Source organism: Mus caroli, chromosome 13 (genome assembly GCF_900094665.2).
Source record: "Mus caroli chromosome 13, CAROLI_EIJ_v1.1, whole genome shotgun sequence".
Taxonomy (NCBI): domain Eukaryota; kingdom Metazoa; phylum Chordata; class Mammalia; order Rodentia; family Muridae; genus Mus; species Mus caroli.
Window position 1 is genome coordinate 75345134 of NC_034582.1, and position 10785 is coordinate 75355918.

General features: G+C 41.1%; 1 long non-coding RNA gene across 1 annotated transcript; it reads left to right on the top strand.

Moving 5' to 3' along the window:
• Positions 1-1203: 1203 nt before the first annotated feature.
• Positions 1204-9602, top strand: LOC110307579. Its single transcript, XR_002379426.1, has 5 exons — positions 1204-1455; positions 2007-2098; positions 6572-6646; positions 7020-7119; positions 8869-9602. It is a non-coding gene; the product is annotated as an uncharacterized LOC110307579 (long non-coding RNA).
• The last annotated feature ends 1183 nt before the right edge of the window (positions 9603-10785 follow it).

Here is a 10785-nt window from a genome sequence, read left to right on the forward strand (position 1 = left end):
GGAGCAAATGCAGAGAGGCATCAAGGAAATGCAGGAGATGCGAATTTCTGAAGGGCTTTTCAGATCTCATGGCAATGTCTGTTTCTCACTGATGGCCAGTCTTTGCCTGGTTTGACCTGGCTGTGCCAGATCTAGCTGCTATGAGTTCTGCTGCTGCTGCTAGCTCTGCCCCCACCCCCCCCCCTCCAAACTGGTCCTTTAGGCACTCCTTTCCATGTGTCAGATGAGGACTCCTTTCCCATTAGCTTGCCATCCACAAGCAGAGCTGTCCAGCCCAGACAGCTGCCTTTGGCTTTGAAAACTGCCTGGCTTACTTCCCCAGCAGTCTGTTAAGAAGTCCAACATGTCACTTGATATCACATGTGTTGCAGGTGTTGTGGATGAAATTGCTACAGGAGCTGGATGTAAATGATGTCATTGGGCAAGACGGGACTTGGCATGCCCACGTTTGTCCAAATGCTGTTCCTATCTCCTATCGAAAAGATGTTGTAAATAAAGAGAACAAGCACAAACTGATCTTAAAGACTGAACATAAGCAAGAGCTGTCCTGGGCACCATGGAAAAGCTTGCAGTTCTCATAGTAAGACTGCCCTTGTGTTAGAAACCTGTTGTGCAGACTGAGGAAGTAGAGGCTCAGACAGGTTCAGAGACTTATGTAAGGTCCCACAACTCCACAGATCCCTTTATACTCTCTCTCTCTCTCTTTCTCTCTCTCTCTCTCACACACACACACACACACACACACTCATAGCACACTCACACATGTATACTGACTCACACACACTCACACACATTTACACTCATACATAAATACACACACACACATACACACACACACACACTACTGAGGACAGCAGCCAAGGCCCTGCATACACTAAGCATAGGACTATATAAACAGTTACAGATTACTGTTTATCTTGAATCTGAACACAAATCAATGTGTTCTTTAAACTTTGGACTGGTTTACAGCAGGAACCATGAGATATTAGCATTGTAATAAGATTTCTGATTCCAGCCTGATTATCAGTTTTCTAGGAGTCAAACAAACATAGGGCATTTAGCCTGGGCCTATGAAGTCATGTTCATAAACATGCTATCCATCTAAATACATTGGCTTGAAAGGAAGCAGCAAAGCAATACTAACATAAAGGCCATCAGATAAAAATGTGGTTAAATATATGTGCATTCCCAGAACTACACTAGGGAAACGATGGGGAAAAGTATGCCTGTTTTTGTGACTTGTTGATAACCACCGAGTTTTTTTCCTTGGGACTAAAAACAATTTACAGCCTTGCCAACAGCATTCAGTACATTCAGAACAGGATCGTTTCACCCAGAGCTCACGGAAGGCCTTGCTCGGGACAGCACCGAGGACGGCTGTCCAGCAGACAGGGGAGTATGCCAGGTTCAGCAAGTGAAAAGCCAAGCAGGGCCATTTTAAGTAACACAGCTTATGTAAGTGAGAGCTAACTGTCTCACTGGAAGTGGGTCAGACAGGAGCTGGGAGAACTGGGGTCCTTATGACCCCAGTGAAACCTACAGATAGCTTTCCTTTGCGTCTCTTAGAATGTGACTCTGTCGTGAAACAATGTCAGAGTTCAGTTCAGGCCTCTGTATTTCCCACCCTCTTCTAGTTTCCAAATGGTTTTCTTTCTCCCTTTCTTCATTGTAATATGCTAAGCTGGCTGAGGCACACATCATTTGATAGAGTTTGATAATGTTACTGCTGGGAACAGGGAAAAAAGTAGGGGATAAAGAAAGATCCTTTTTGCTTCTCACAGCTGTGATTCAGTTCTGACTCAAGAGGAAGTGTGCCACCTACTGAATCACAGAAACCACTTCCTGTGGCTGTTTGGTTTATTCTGGAGGCATCAGGCCAGGCCAGGGACTGCCCTGCCCTGACCCTTGCCTGGCTCTCCAGAGCCAAGGCGTTCACAGCTTGAGGTGGTTTGGCCTAAGACTCTTGAGAACATTACATATTAAATTTCAAGTGTTTCGTTTCCTAGCAAAGAGTCTTTAGCAACATAAAAATGAGCATGTGTTATTTGCAAACCATCTGAACCATTACTCAACCTGAATGTTCCTAAGTTTTTGCAAGGTATGTATTCTGGATGACCGCTCTCCAGCGATCTGAATGTAATTAGTTTTTCCTGTGGGCAGCTTGGGCAGTCTGTAGGGTGGCACTAGCTGCATGAGTCTTCATGGGAACCCTTTAATCAGTGAAGCAACACTGGACTTGTTCTCATTGGTCCCTGTGTTTGAGCAAGTGCTCAGCCCATGTATGCAGATGGGTTGGGGGAAGTGGTGTGTGGGAGCCACACAGTGTTGCCCTCATAGCAGAACTGTGCTCTGCCCACTAGAAATGGGGCCCTGGCTGACCACCAGAGCTCACTTTGGAGTCAACTTTTCATGAAGGAGCCCCCAAGTACCTTCTTTAATGTAGAGACATATAGAAGAAGGAAAGGGGGGGGGATGGAGGTAGCCTCAACATTACTTTTTTTGCTGTATTTGCAGGTGAAAATAGGAGCAGTAAGTGGTTTGGTTCCATAACGTCATCTCCAAACAGACTAAAGGTTTTTGATTTTTTTTTTAATCCTAGGTGGTCTAAGATTCCACAGTGCAAACATACACATACATGCTCTCTCAATGATTCAAGTTCCAGAAGTGGATCTGCTTGTAGATCAATACTAGAGATCCCAAGGATCACTTCTGAGGGTTAAAAAGGCTTCTTTCCTCAGAATGCATAGGAATCCCTAATGGCAGAGAACAGATAGTTCCTCTGTCCTCCCCTGCTCCGCTGATGTGTAAAAGAATGCCTGCAAACCCCTGGAGTGGGCAGCGAACAATCTGCCCGTGTCAGCCAGCTGTCCTGAGGAGTCCTGAGCTACACAGCAGCCAGAGTGGTGCTCACACCTGTCCTGGAAGGGGGAGCTTTCCTTGTGCCCCCTTTCAGTGTCATTATCACTTCCATGTCTTCTCCCATGATTTCAGTTGTACCTGATAAGGCCAAATAGTTCCTCAGGGTATGATTGGTAACCTATGGTTAATGATGGAATTCTGTGACTGAACTCTCTTAGCCTGTGTAAACGCATGCATTTCTTTGGAAAAATGATAAAATATATGAAAAAATAACCACAGGTTGAAATGTCTTGTCAAAGAGATATCTAAATTACATGCAAAGTGTTTGCCAATTAAATACATGTGAGTAATATTTTTCCAAATTATAATATTCAACATCTTAAAAGGTATATGTAATCTAAACCAGATCATTTTTCTTTTGCTCTAAGGCTGTTCTCCATTTGACATAAAGAGAAGATGGGGATTTACCCCAATGTCTCTCAGGCCAGTTGAACACCTGATACAGTTTCTGCTTCTCCTTACCTATCATGCCATTTGACTCAAGAAAGCACACAGACTACATTCTAACTTGGGCTTTCAAAGTCCAGATAATCTAAACATTGTTCATTAAGTATTTTCCTGACAACAATAGCAAAAAGATAAATTGGATTATAATAATTTCAGAAGCCTGAGGACAATACTTAAACCTTCATCTTGTGTGCAATTTTGTTAGTTCCTATTGTTTTTATTAATCACCCTGCAATCTACTATGTAACACCTGACCTATAGTAAATGCTTAATAGCTATCTTATTAATAAATTTCAGCATTTACTCTCCAAATAACAAAAAGTATTATTCTGTTTTCTAAGTTTTAAAAAACATTTTATATGAAGTACTTGCATACATATGTCATCAGGAAAGAATACAATTTTCTGTCATTAATTCTTTTTGACAAGGTCTCATGGAGTCCATGCTGGCCTTAATCTCACTACATAGCTGAAGCTCACTGCTTAGATTGCATAAATGTGCCAGCACATCTGGTTAATACGGTACCCAAGACGGAATCCAGGATGGAACCAGGATTTCATCCCTGCTAGTAAGCACTCTACCTACTGAGCTACATCACCAGTCTCTAAATGCTTTATTATGTTACCTTTGGTTCAATGTCACAAAAAATTATATTGAACTCTTGACCAATCTATTTTTTCCATTGGAATATTGGCCCAAATAAGAAATAACATCAAGGAAAAATTATCCTTTGGCAGGAAAAATGTCCTTTCTAAATTCTTGTGTGTTTTGTTTTGATTTTTCCTTAGTGACTGGAGGCCAGTTTCAATCCATTCCAGCACAGATTCCAAATTTTCAATCTGGTTTTCCTGAATACAGACTGAGTGCCAAGAATGAGACAATGAGACAGAATCCCCACTAATACATTCACATACAGATACACAGGCACACACACAGAGATACATAGACACAAACATACAGATTCACACAGGCACACAAAGATACACAAAAAGGCACACAGAAATAAACACAGAGACACACAGATATACACACCGATACACACAAAGGCACACACAAAAATGTAGAGATATATACAGATACACACAGAGATACACACACACAAATACACAGAGATACACACAGGGACACACAGAAATATAGAGGCACATACAGATATACATATAGGACACACACACAGATACATACAGATGCACACAGAAATACACACACACAAATACAGAGAAATACACACCCACAGAGAAATGCAGAGACTCATACAGATACACACAGAAATAAACACAGGGACACACAGAGGTATACAAATACATACACAAAGAAAGATACAGACACACACAGAAACACACAGAGATACACACAGAGACATATACAGACAGATACATACAGATTCACACAAACACACACAGAAATCCAGACATACACAGATATACACAGAATTAGATACAAATACACACAGACTCACATAGAGATGTACAGCATAGACACATACAAAGATACTCATAAACACACAAACCATACACAGACACATACAGATATACACACAGGTACACACACACACATACACGCATGTACGCATGCATGCGCGTGCAAGCGCGCGTATGAGTACAACCAGAGTCTCAGGTGTGTCTGCTGATTTGCATGTTTCAATTCCTTCTAATACTTAGAGGGTGTAGTTTTAAGCTTTCAAATGAAACTTTGTTTAACAATGATAGTCATTGCTTTACTCCAAACACTGAAAATGTCAAATGGAAAAACCATAGAGAGTAGGACTTTGTAGCTTAGTGCCTACAGCTATTCAGGAAAATGACCCAGGAGGAGTGTTGTGAGTCGTAGGCCAGCCTGCAGTATGTAGTGATTAGACTGGCTGGTGAGACCCTGACTCCAAAAAAAGGTGAAAATGATGCTAAGTGTCGTCAATGAATAGTTTCAGGACAGTGGTTTTTAGGGATTGGGATACACTGATCATCACTTCAGAGAGAAAAATGCATGAATATTATCTAGTAATGTAAAGAAAAGTTCCATTTGTTCCGACTCACAACTCTCCTCCTTGGGTCATTTTCCTGAATCGCTGTAGGCATTACCTACTAAATCCTACTCTCTATGGTTTTTCCATTTGACATTTTCAGTGTTTGGAGTAAAGCAATGACTATGCTATATACAATGACTATATATTAAACAAACAATGATTTTGTATTAACCTAAGAGTAAAAAAGAGAGCAAATATTTTTGGCAACCAGAAAAGAATCATATGTTTAGTGTAGTGGATAGCAATCCCCTGAAGGATGCAGTGGACAGCAGTGCCCTGGAGGATGCAGTGCATAGCAGTGCCCTGGAGGATGCAGGTGACAGCAGTGCCCTGGAGGATGTAGTGCTAGCAGTGCCTTGGAAGAAAGGGTGGAGAGCCAAAAGAACAGATGTCCACAGCAAGTAACATGAGTACCAAGGAAGGGTGAAGTCCAGCTCTGTGGTGAGGCTTCCAGAAGTTTGTCTCATCTGCAATCTGTTTCTTCAACTATTGACTAGAGATATCAAAACATTCTGAATGTTTGTGACTCTCCTTCCTAAAGGTTAACTCATTCTGTTTTCCATAATTCCACAGATCCCAAAACAGTGACAGCCAAGTCCCCCCATTAAGAGTAATATGTACTTTGTATGGTTTCTTCCACCCTGCTTGGAGGAGGGGCACTTTCAAGGGCACATTCAGTCAGACACTAGCTGACAATTAAGGTCATTTGTGTTCTCGGTAAAGAAGGGAGAATGTCTGGCTGTGATCTAATCACTAATCAAATGTCTATTATTTGGGTCCTAGTAACTCTTTTGATATTAGTGATAATAGTTGACATTTGGTAAATTAGTTGCAAAACTCTGTGTGTGTGTGTGTGTGTGTGTGTGTGTGTGTGTGTGTGCTTACAGATGTGCATGTTGTATATACATGTGAAGGTCAGAGGTCAACCTCAGACATTGCTCCTTTAGAAACCCCTTATTTTCTCAAGCAGGATCTCTGGCTAGGATCTGAGGCTTCATGGTCAGGCTAGGCAAGCCCAGGGAGTCCTCTGTCTTTGCCTCCAAGCTCTGGGTAAAAGTGCAGCTTTTTATGTGGATGCTGTAGCTTGAACTTAGGTCCTCGTGCTTGTACCAAACATACTTTATTTATAGTTCTCTCCAGCTCTTTTTGGTTTTGTTTTGTTTGTTTGTCTTTTTGAGACAGGGATTTGTTACAAATCTGATCTTAAACTCACGGAAATCCTCTGATATCAGCATCCCAAGTCCTTGGATTAAATGGGTAAGCTGACACGCTTAGCTACAGTAGGCCATTTATTGGCACATGTAAGTGCGAATCCAGAGAAATGGCAGATCAGTGACTCTACATTGTCTCAAGGTTCCAAGGACTCTACTGCCTTGAAACTCAGTATTGGATACTTCCTAAGGCTAATCCTTTCTGTAGTGTGGCCTCCAGCAGAAAACTCTTTACTTGTCAGCAAATGCAATACAGAAGAAATCCCTCTACAATCTGTGAAAATGTGGAAAATGTTCTCCTTTTCGTTAGCTTAACTTTGGTCAGTTGCTCATGTCCACAAGGGTAGCTATTGGTGGGCAGTACACAATCACGTGCAAAGCCTTGAGGATTAACATTACCATCATTTTGGATGAATTAGACTTTATTCCAGGAGCTTGACACTTCCTGGAACCACACTGCCAGCTTCCCAGGGAAGAGGAGTAGACTAGAATTTGAGAAAGCCAACTGCATTGCACTCTGTGAGTATACAGATTCAGTAACTGAGATATTCAGTGTGGTGGGAGAGTGAATGGTTTGGCCAGATCTCAAGTAACCCTAGCTAACATACCATATACAGGTTCATTTATCTATCTTCTGTGTGTTTATGGGGAGCTGATAAGACTCCCCAAATGGTAAGGAGAAACCATAAGACGGGCTGGTAGGGGCTTTTATTTTATTCCTTTCAACTCTTCCCACTGTGGGAGCAGATTTTAAAATGGAGCTCACAAAGTAGGGTTTTTCTTTAAGAGTCATTGCCCAGAAACTTGTTAGAAATGCAGAATAATGTTAGGCATGTCACCTTAGACCTGTAAACCTAACATTTGCATAACTGAGTCATAGGGTTATAAGTTCAAGGCCAATTTTTCCTATGTAGTAAGTTCTGGGATAGCCTGGGCTACTCTGGGAGAGGCTGTCTGACAAAACAAAGAAAAACACAACCCTTGCTTCCACCCTGGTACTCTTAAATACCAGGATGCCTTTGGAAGTGGGGTTAGCAGCAGACAAGACCAAATCAATGTTTAGCAACCACCAGTCCAGCACATCGATGATAAATAGATGTTACTTGTTGGCATTGTTACAGAAATAAGCATATTGACTTCCATCTCCAGGAGTCCATATCCAGAAAAATGGCAGAAAGGGAGACAAAAGTTTTATTTGTTCCTTTTAAATATAGAACCACACCAAAGAATACATGCTTTAATATGATACCAACTAACATACTTTGAAATGTATAAGGATTTGAATTTATTTAAGAAGTGGAACTGGGAATGGTTATAGAAGGTAAAATGGCACAGAAAGCATTGAAAGTGTCTACTGCAAAATGCATTGAAAGTGTCTCCTGCAATGCCCTGCAGAAAGTTACCTTCAGACATATCTTTAACAAATTAGAAATCTAATATCACGTGGAAATAAAAATCCATCAGAAAATGCTAGAATATGAATACTTTATTTCTGAATCTGTGCTTCCAACGGTCCTCCATATTCTCCTTCTCCTCCGCCTCTCCCTTCTTCTCCACCCCTCCCTTCCCCTTTCTCTACATCTCCTTTCTCTTATTTCTCCTTCTACATATCTTGTTTTCTTCAATATCACCCTCTTTTTTTCATTAAAAGAGAAAATGAAGGGAAGAAAGAAAAGAAAGAAAGAAAGAAAGAAAGAAAGAAAGAAAGAAAGAAAGAAAGAAAGAAAGGGAGAAAGAAAGAAAGAAAGAAAGAGGGAGGGAGGGAAGGAGGGAGGGAAGGAGGGAGGGAAGGAGGGAGGGAGAGAAAGAGAGAAAGGAAGGAAGAAAGGAAGAAAGGAAGGAAGGAAGGAAGGAAGGAAGGAAGGAAGGAAGGAAGGAAGGAAGGAAGGGAAAAAAGAAAAAACTTGGACCTAGTGGCTGGTTCTGTACCATGGAAAATAAGAAGCCAGCACAGTTGCAGATTTCAGAGAGGAATGTGATACACACTGGTTAAGAAACACTGGACTAAATAAAGCTATGGTCTGAAACCACAGCTTAAAGAATCTTTACTAACATATTGAAAAAATGTGTACATTTTACCAAAGTCTCTGAATCTATTTGTCTTTTTGTTTTTTATTGCTCAGCATCTCTGAAGCACTGAATACCTATTAGTTGGAGGAAAACATCTGTAAGATGTAGCAAGTGGTGTCACCATCCCTGTGTGGATCACAAGGCTCTTGGCAATCGCTTTTGTACCAGACCAATGAGTACTGTTTTTCTTCTTTCCAGATGGATAGGCAGAAGCACACTGGAGATAAAGGCCTGGTTCAGTACCACACATTTCAGTCACCAAATGAGAAACAATGGCTGCCAGTCTTCACACCCTTCAACAATAAAGAGCTTTCAAGCTCTTGCTGTCAACAAGAATTCTGGAATGATTACACTGGCTGAAAGACACAACGTATCCACCCTTCCCACCCATGGATTCTTCATCTAAACTCAAGCAAATCAAGATGGACAGCATTAAGAAATGAACCTGCCCCGAGTATGTGCAAACAATTACCCTATCATGCTCCAAACAATGTGCTATAATAACTGTAGCATACTACCAGCTATTAAAATTAACCTAGAGCAGATGGGAGGGCATGTGTACACTACATGCAATACTATGGCGCTTATGCAAGGCTCCTGAGCTTCTAAGGATTTGGGCATCATAAATAGATGTCTGCTGATAGATATGCTTGTACTCACAGAACCGGAGAGGTGTGAGGAGGATCAGGAGTTCAAGGCTGGCCCAGGCTACATGAGTCCTTGTCTCATAAAACAAAACAAAACAACTCAAAATCAATCCAAAACTAAGGGGATCACCTATCTGGCTCTAAGCATAAGAGATAAAATAAAACAATGTGTCAGAAAAAAAGTGGCTAGAAGAAAAAATTAAATACAGCTATTTTTTAAATATTTTTAAAGGGATTTTTTTTTGCACAGCAAAATAAAAGCCAAATTATTTTTCCTTAAGTAGTAATTCTTATCTCTTTATTGTCATTCGTTCAATATATAGTTATTGATTGTCTTCAATGTACCAAACATCTCTATGCTAGAAAGAGAAAATAATAATTAAAGTTAAAAATACTTAGAGTAATAGCTAGCTTAATAGGTATTGATCATTATTGGTGAGTGGAGTAAAATATCAAGAAGGGGTCTGAATTAGCTTTGTTTTGGGGGCCACATCCATTGACTATGACACAAATAATGTGCCTTGCACTTCTGCTTTGGGGCTCTTTGGTTACCCCTTCTGTCTGGTAATGCTTCCACAAATGAGAATGACCTGATGCTCACTCTCCCTGTAAAAGCTGCTGGAGGTGACAGCATTGGGACTCTTTTCATTGCTTACTGACATACTAAAAAGATACATGAAGTAAAAGATATGATATCTTAACACTGTTTTAATGATAACAGAAGTTGTGAATTCTCCCTCTCTGCTCTGTTTGGGGTGGTGTGAGACACAGACATACTGAGATTGTGTTGGCTCCATCCCATAGATGAGTGTTGTTAAGAGGCAATGCTTTAAAAAGGACTCCAGTGTTTTCAATGTCAGGCCATACTAATGACGTGTTCAGATGTGAGGAAATCTTCTGAGGCAGAAAGTAGGAGGGAAGTGTCAAGGCAGAGTGGAGTGATGCAATATTTCTTAGTGTTGGTGTGGTTTTGCAATTTGTTTTTCAGTCTGCTTGGAAGGTCCAAGAAGGAAGGTTCTCATGTGTCAACAAGCACACGAAGTGAAGCCTAAAATCCTCAGAACGGAGCTGCGGAGCTGCGGAGTTTAAATGTGAATTCACACTCCTATTCATTTCCCCTGATGAGAACTTGGCTGGAGTTCACACTCAGTCTTGAGAAACGCAAATTCTTCTCTGACAGGTTCACTAAGCTAGCTTCATCCAAACAATGAACCAGAAAGGATGTTCAAGCAAATAAGAAAACGTTCTGCTTTCTCCCAAGTCAAACTGGGGACAGTTGGAGGGAAGTTCAGATGTCCTCCCTGGTCAGTGTTCATCATTTATGTGCTTAGTGCAGAGGGGCGTGGCCAGTGTGAAAGTGAGAAGCTGCAGTAGGCCTCCAGAAGTAAAGTACAAACTGTTCAGATTGTAAAAGTGAGGTCACTCACCTTTTGTAGTCCCAGGCATAACTTAAACTTCTGCTCTGCTG